Here is an 8,714-nt window from a genome sequence, read left to right on the forward strand (position 1 = left end):
AAACTTTAAAAAATAAAATACCTGTCATTTACATGGGCCGAAGGCGCCTTCAAGTGAATTTTCTTTTAGTAGCAGTTAATAAGCGTTCCGTCGGTAACTTTAAGATTTCTGTTTGGATGCTAGCGCCACGCAGTGGAAACCTCAGACAACAACGCTGTGATGCAGGTTAGAAAGAAGTTTATTTTTAAACTTCGCGCGCAACATACTATTTGAGCTATTATGGATGCGCTTGAAGTCACCTTCAGCAGAAGTTAATTACATTTTTTTACATTTTTAACGCTGCAAACGAAAATATTGCGATTACTCCATGAGTTTCTAATAGAAAAATTAACGTAGAATCCGAATTTCAACAGTCTAAAGGTTAACCTTGCTGTTTTCTTTTTGAGTTTTTTAAAAAGGAACCGAATGGGGACTTAATAGGATCTTTACGGGTACTTTGTAGAGGCTCCATTCGGTTTCTTCGGTCCGCTAGGGTTAACTTGATCGAGAATGTTGATTTCCATTTTCACGGATTTTGTAATGATATCTACCCTAATTGGTGGTAACTATCTCTGATGATAATACAGAATCCTTTAAATTACTCGTATTATAAATGTATTTTTTTTATTTGACCAGTTAACTAGATCGATAGTGTTGATTTCGATTTTGACAGATTATGCAATGATTTCTACCCTAGTTGATGGAAACTATCTTTGATGATAATACAGATGCCTTCAAAATGTTAAAATGAATAAAATTTATAGAAAATAATTTTTTTGCGAAAAAAGGTCGAAAGAACTAGTTTTTTATTAACAGAAAGCATTTTTAATAGTTTATTTTTTAATTATTTAAAAAATATTAAAAGGGAATTTAATATTTAAATAGTTTAGTAAATAAAATGCACAAAAAAATGGAAAACAATATAGGCAGCAAAAATCCAGCCCACGACATTCCTGCTACGAACGCAAAGCGCGACCGCCTGAGCCACTTCTTTAGTTCAAAAATATATTTTTCCAGTCCATAAGACCGGTGCTGAAAACTTTTAAGTCGTTTTTCTGGAAAGTGGCCAAACATACTTTGATGTTTCACCTTTTTTATAAAAATTAGGAAAATTTAAACAAAAAACACCATCTGGCACTTCCCCTGTAAATGAAAGTTGAATGCTAGTGAGAATTGGAAGATTTATATAACATAACATACATATAACATAAATAACCAAAAAACTTGGCCCAGAGGTATTCCATGGGGTCAAAAAAAAATCTCCTGTGCACTTGTAAGTCCCATAGTATCAGTGGCATAGTGCCACTGCGCATCGAATTAAGTTATGGGGCAATCTATTTCCAGAGTATCTGAGTTCTCGGAGGGGGGGGGGGCTAGCGATATGAATAACACTTGGCTGAACTTTTGTGTTGAATGAGTGAAGTTTATGGTTAATATAATTTTTCAAGTTTATCAAAATTCAGAGAGTTAAATTATTTTTAAATTGTATACCCAACTTTTTTAAAACTCCATTACATCTTCCAAATCGCTGATGCAATTTTAATTCCTTTTGCAGGTGGTTTTTGCAGTTTATTTTTGCAATTTTAATTTCTAAACATTTTAAAGACAACACAAAAAGAAACAACAATCAAGAAGGAGCTAAAAAATCAACAAATATTTTGGTTCAATTTTTCGCTTAAAAGCGTGCTTTTAATTTCGTTTGAATATAAATATTTCTATTCATTATAATTGTATGCGACATTTAAAAAAAATTGATGGACACTCATTATCTTTCGGAAATATTAAGTTTTTTTAAAACCTTTTTGAACACAATTTTAAATTGATTTTAGATTTCGATAAAAAAAATTTTAATCAATTCATAACTGACATGTGCAAGCGATTTATGAATTTTTGTTTAAAATGTTATGGTAATTCAAACAGCGAAAAAATGATGATTCTTTCCTTTTTCTTCTATCTTTTGATAAACAACTTTCCTACTCTAAGAATCCTTTGGATTTAATGCGTATATAAAAAAGTAAACATGATCGGTTATTCATTTTTAAAATAATATTTTGGTGGCAACATTACATGCTTTTATCGACAAAGTCGATTAATCGACTTGATGAAGATACTATTTGTTAAATATATAAACAAATTATATGAACTCGTGCTATGACTTCAAAAAGTTATAGCATGAGCATGTAATTTATATAAGATAATCTTTTAATTCCTATCTTTATTCTGCGCTGAAAAAAATTGAAACTAGTTATGACTAAAAATGGCCAAGCATGTTTTCATCAAGTTTCTCTTGGCTTAAGCCGCAAAGCCATAACTCGGAAACTCATAAAGATGTTTCAAGTTTTCTTGACCAGAATTCAAGAGTTAACAAAGCTCCTTAAGTCATACTTCTTTCTAAAACAAAGTCTAAAATATCTCTAATGGAATTTATTCCAAGAAGAATTTCAAAATCCTTCTCTCCGTAAAAAATATCGAGCTTTCTTGTTAACCGAGTTATCGTATTTCAAAGTCACCAGTAATTTTTTATTGCCGCTCACTCTAGCCGTGTAGATAATTATAGACTGTATTTAAATTATTTTCATATTAGTCTGAATGAATTGATATATTATACAACCTGTAATAAAGCACCTAAATATTCCCTTTGCTACAATGTTAACATAATTCTTTATTAAGAAATTGATCAGTTTTTCCCCACCTCGAAAAAAATGAAGGTCGTTTATACTTTGGTCTTCACCTTTGCGATAGTCCTTAATTCTATTGGTGAATATCATAGTATAATAGTATAAGAATATATAAATACAATTTAAAATTTTTGCTTGAAACTTTCAATGAATATTACTGAACAATTTAATCCAACAAATTTATATTGAGTTGAAAAATGAAAACGCTTTTGCTTAGCAAGTCGATGCGGGTTATTTGAAAAGATTTTTTATTGAATGATTTTAAAGTTATTCAACTTCGAGGATCGAGAAACGAGTTTGCTCACGTTTGTTATCTATATTTATAACTATTCTAATCCGAGAAACCATTTTTCTTTTTCTTTTACACAGTCGCCTTACAATGTTTTCACAAGAGGTTCATGAAATACCAACGTACTTCAAAAAAAAATGTTAATCTTCTCGTGTTGCAGAGATAAGTTCATAGTTTGATGTTTTACCTAATGGCGAACCTATTTTTGGTGTTCTTCGTGGTAGACCTTCTACTTCTTCTTCTGAAAGACATCATTTTCCCGACAGGTCTCCTCTTCCTGACGAGCCGCCTCTTCGTGTCAGAACCAGATCTCAGCCTGCCATGTTCATGACTTCTTCTGTGAGGCTTCCTTCTTCTGACGAAAATGGATGTGCGCTTCACCAACTTAAATTTATCAGGCTTATTCCCGATGCGAATCCGAACCGAGTATTCGAACTTCGTAAATACACTTTTCCTTTCGATAAAAGATTAAAAATGAAAGTATCAGCGTCAAAGTATGGGCTTATGCCAACCCAAGAACAAATTGTATTATCAACATCCGATGGTGACGTGTTTACAGTATTGGAGAGAGTTAATATTTTTTCTGGTATATTTAAATGCAGCAATAGAAATTATAGACGAGCAAAAATCAACATGGAAAGCGGAATCCAGTTGAAGTTAATGAAACTCCAGTAGGTCCTGAGCGCTCTACCACAAGGAATTATAACGTAGAGCATATAAGTCCTTATATAAAGCACAATCGTCCACACGATAATCAAAAAGAATGTAAAAAAAAAATACTTAATGGTTTCAGTGCAAATTTGTATTACAATCGTATATCTGACAATTAAAATAAAAAGACAATGTTATGGTGATTAAAGCCTTGATCTTTGGTCAATGCCCCAGCCACACTTGTGCTGATGTAGATTTAAAATCTGCCCCTCTTTGGTGGCCACATTCTCATCATGCACTTCGTTCGAATAAACCACCCTGGTTACTTGTTTATATAATTTGTTAAATATTTCTATGTTTTGTTAATAATTTTAGAATTACTTGCTTCTTTCGAAAAGGTATAGCAGATCATGAAAATGTGCCATTCAATATAATTTATTAATCTGTTCACATGTGTCCAGAGTATTTATTTATTTTTATTAGTTATTTATATAATTTATTATAATCATTTTTTTCTAATGATACTGATAACAGGAAATTTGTTTACCAACAAATGGAATCCGAAGGAAAGAATCAACATTTAACGATACTTTGATTAACATTAAATTGTTAACAATATCAATTCAAAAATCGCTTGAATATATCAATTCTAAATGTACTTATTAATTTTCCGTGAAAAGTATACGTGCAAATTGCGGACGCATAGCAGCACTCAAAAATTAATAAATCCGAAAGTTAAAGTGTCAATTAATTTTTTGTATCGACGTATGAAATTGAAATTAATCGAAATATTTATACTTAAAGACAATTCAAAGTACACTTTTGAGCGATGAGAGATCAATTGCGTTTTAAAAACATTTATTTGTTGGTTGAATTCAAATGTTTCCGAATCAAAATTAAAACCATTTATGCTTCAAATATTAGCGATTACATTTTTTTGGGAAGTTAATTTTTTTGGTTGAAAATTCAATTTCATATTAAAGATAAGTTTTTTTTTAAATGAGAGTTTAAACATGTCATTTTGTTTTGAAAACTCATGTTCTTAGTTTGAAAATTCGCATATTTGGTAAAAACTATATCAAATTAGTTGAAAATAGTTTCTTTTTCGGTAAAAAAGTAATCTTTTTGGTTAAAAAATTCAACCATTTGGATAAAAATTTATGTAATCTGTTGAAAATTGGTCCCCTTTGTTACAAACTTCGCATTTTTGTCAAACAAATTTACTTTCTGGCTAAAAATTCCTGTATTTTATTGATATTTTGCCTTTTCTAGTAGAAAATTATTCTTTTTGGCTGACAGTTAAATGGTTTTGTGAAGAATTTTAAGTTAATAATGAAGTTTGTTGAAAATTCGTTAATTCGATAATTCAATTCGTTAATTCGATAATTCAGTTACTTGCTTGAAAATTACACTATTTCGTGGGAAGCCCCTTTTTTGGTTGAAATTCAACTACTATGATGAAAGTTGAACTACTTTATTAATTCATAAGAATGGGTCACGTTTCGTAACCCCCCTGTTCCCCTCTATTCTGCTCAGTGGCATAAAATAGATATGCTTCGAATAACATAAAATAAGAAATGAAAATTTTATTTTGAGGTTAGAACTTGAATCCTAGTAGTTTCAACATGATTTCGGCAAAATACTGTAAAAAAGGTTTTCTCCATAGAGTACCGATAACAAAACACCAAATATCCGACGTTATATTTTTTACGGGAACTTTTGGATAAACTATGGATTAATTTTTACAAAATATTTAACCCTAGACTGGTAAACCGGGGTTCCACGACACCCCAGTAAAAGTTAAAAATACGCTCCTGACTAAGGACAGGAGCAGTTTGCTCTAGGACCCTAACCATAATTCACTTCAACTATTTGGCAGTTGACATCGGTCTAGGGATGGGTAAAGCTCGGTGAGAATCGATTCCTCGATTCCGACGCACGCGTCGATTCCGTGGAGTCTAAGAATCGACCGTGGGAATCGATTCTTCGATTCCGATTCCAATGTTCCCCCACTCCAAAAAGAGCGCGCAGTAAACATTTTTTACCTGTTCTTTTTTTCATATAAAAACGTACTTATGTTGCAAATTACACCTATTATACCATAAAAACATTATAAGTGGCGAAAAGTACAAACCTAAATAGTGCAAAGTTCAAATTTTAATACTTTAACGGGTAAAAATATTCTCTATGTTTTTTTTAGAGATAAACATATTTATTTGATTAAAATACTCTAGCTGCCTCTTCACGTTTCTAAGTCAATGGATAACCTCCCTCTTCAGAGATCAGCAATGATGATCTCCCTCGATAACACATTTAATGAAACTGAAACAATGCGTCGGACAGCAGAGGAGAGTAGAGTAAGGGGTCTGGGACTCCAATGCCGTGAAAGTATTCAAATTCGAACGGATCTTCCGGATCTCTCTTTTTACTCAGAATTGTTAAAAAAAGAGGTCCGTTCGGATTCGAAAACTTACACGGCATCGGAGTTCCACTGCTAAGCACGCGCATGACGCATGTTGATGAAGATAGTGACAGACCTATCCGACGACCTGTTTGAAATGTGAGAAAGTCGACACGAAGGCAAGAAAACCACCCAACGGAAGACACCTCCAATGAAATGACCGAAATATGGCAATGACGAATCACAGATAACAACCTATAGGAAAGAAAAAATTTATTTCCTCTTAGCTGTGCAATCAGAATCGATGTCGATTCCGATGAAGAGTCGATTCCTGGAATCGATTCCCTAGAATCAAGAATCGATTCCAAAGAATAGAAAAATCGACGCCAAGGAATCGATTCTTCGAAGGAATCAGAATCGACTTGGCCATCCCTACCTCGGTCAACGAACGAACGCTTTAGTGTTTGGTGTGAGCTCTATACACCAGGAAACATTGTATGGGGTTGCGCTGCACCCCGGTTTACTATTTACGTTCTAGAATTGAGTGGGTGAGGGAATTTTAGTTTTTTTGTTAAATCAGTTCAAAAATATGTTTTAAGCATGAATTTAAAAGTTCTAAATTAAAATTTTTTTTTTAAATATAAAAATAGCAAAAAATGAGGTACAGTGAATTTCAGCCGGATACTGTAACGATTTCATTTGGACGTTTTAAAAATGCATTTGTAATTTGAAAGTTTAAAAATAAATTTCTTTATATATGTATTCGATTTTGATTCCTCTAGAATCAAATCGAAGGGCCTATGACAAAGCCACCGAACGCGTCCTCGGGTTACGGATAGAGGGTCCCTGTACCAAGGGTTTCTGCTGAATATGGTTACAAAAATAAATAGGCAGTCGCGGACAATTGTCCAGGGGTGGTCCCGAAGGAATTAACCCCCAAGCGGAGGTGTCAAAACCGTGCCGAAAGCTGAATGGCACCTGGGTGAGGTGTCTAGAACGGTGACTCTGGAATACCGGGCGACCTCTCAGAGTACGCAGCCTTATCCTTGCATGCGAGGCTCTACAAGGATGGACGAACCCCTTTTCCTAGCTTCTCGTGAGAACAACAATGGCAACACCGAACATAGTTGTAGTAAGTGCGGTTCAAAACAACAGAACGTGCAGGGCCCCCGACAATAGGTCGGCCAACAATGCCGACCAATCTAGAGCTGGGGGGGGGCTAATGAAAATGGATTCAATGCGATGGATCGGCGGGATCTCGCAACCTTTGGGTGGACGGAGCGACTGAATCACGACTTGCTAGAGTGCTACGATGCGAGTGTGGCCCCTGAACGGGGTTACATGGCACGGCTGTATGCTCTGTGGTGCGAGAAACACCCGGAGCTATCGCACCTTTCGCAGCAACGTCTGCGAAACCATGCTGAACTACTCCGTAAAAGAGGCTATGTAAGCGGAACGCCTACTCTACCACAGCTAGAACAAGCCGCCAACAAAGAAAGAGAGGCGACACTAAGACCAACCGCGGGCAGGCATCCAATAGATTAAGAGCGATGCTTTACGACCCGGAGAAACATCAACACCACGGTTTCTCTCAAGCATAAAGATCTGGCTGAAATGGATGACGAGCTTCGTGGACATTTTTCCGGAGAATCCGACCTCTGGGGTATCAATTATTGTGTGTATAATGCAGCGAGAGCTTTGGCCGATGCGAACCGTAAAACAAAACCAACGGCTGATCATAAGACCAAAAGACGAATACATCAACTTGCTATAAAGATAGGCTGGGCAAGACAGTACGCGTCCCGCATTTAGTGTGTGATTGACTACATCACATCTAGCAGAAATTTTACCGCCAAGGTTCGAAAGTTCGCGCGCGAACTCCGGACCCGTTATCACACACTTAACAAGTCAAAGCTGCTGACCATCAGACAGCATATTGTTGAGAGAATACGGATACTATCTGACGCTAAGAGAAGTCTAGAGTGGAGTGAGAGGTGGGTCAGAGAAAATCAACAGTTTCTCTCTGACTCATCTCGATTCTTCCAAGACACTCCAGTTACTGTCGAACACCCACCCAAACCAGAGGAGGTCGAAGTATTTTGGAGAGAAGTCTACGAAGTTCAGCATAGACTGGACGAAGACTCAGAAAATATAAAGAGCTTCAAGCTTCAGAGAGGTGTCTTTCAGGGCGACACCATGAGCCCACTCCGCTTTTGCCTTACATTGTTGCCACTATCTCTAGCACTTCGCCATTCCGACGAGTACTTGTGCGGCAAACCTGCAGATCGAAAGTACAAGGTCACTTATGTAATTTACATGGACGATCTTAAGATCTATGCTAAAAACAGAGAGCAACTGCATCTAGCTCTGGGGATTGTCAAAAGATTTACTAAGGAAATTGGAATGGAATTTGGGTTAGACAAATGCGCCAAGGTTTATTTGAAGCGAAGAAAACTTAATGGCATCCCTAAAGATCTTGAGCTCGTTGATAGAAGCGCCATACGACACCTTTGCGCTGGAGAGACTTATACATACCTGGGCGTGCCACAGAGCCGCATTCAAGATGTGACATCTATAAAGGATACTCTCCGAAGCAAATACAAACGTCTCATCGGACAGATTTGGTCTTCCGAACTGTCGGCGAGGAATAAAGTATCTGCAACGAACATGCTTGCCGTCCCGGTACTACTCTATTCATTTGGAGTAGTTCCATGGA

This window comes from Belonocnema kinseyi, chromosome 1 (genome assembly GCF_010883055.1).
Source record: "Belonocnema kinseyi isolate 2016_QV_RU_SX_M_011 chromosome 1, B_treatae_v1, whole genome shotgun sequence".
NCBI lineage: Eukaryota > Metazoa > Arthropoda > Insecta > Hymenoptera > Cynipidae > Belonocnema > Belonocnema kinseyi.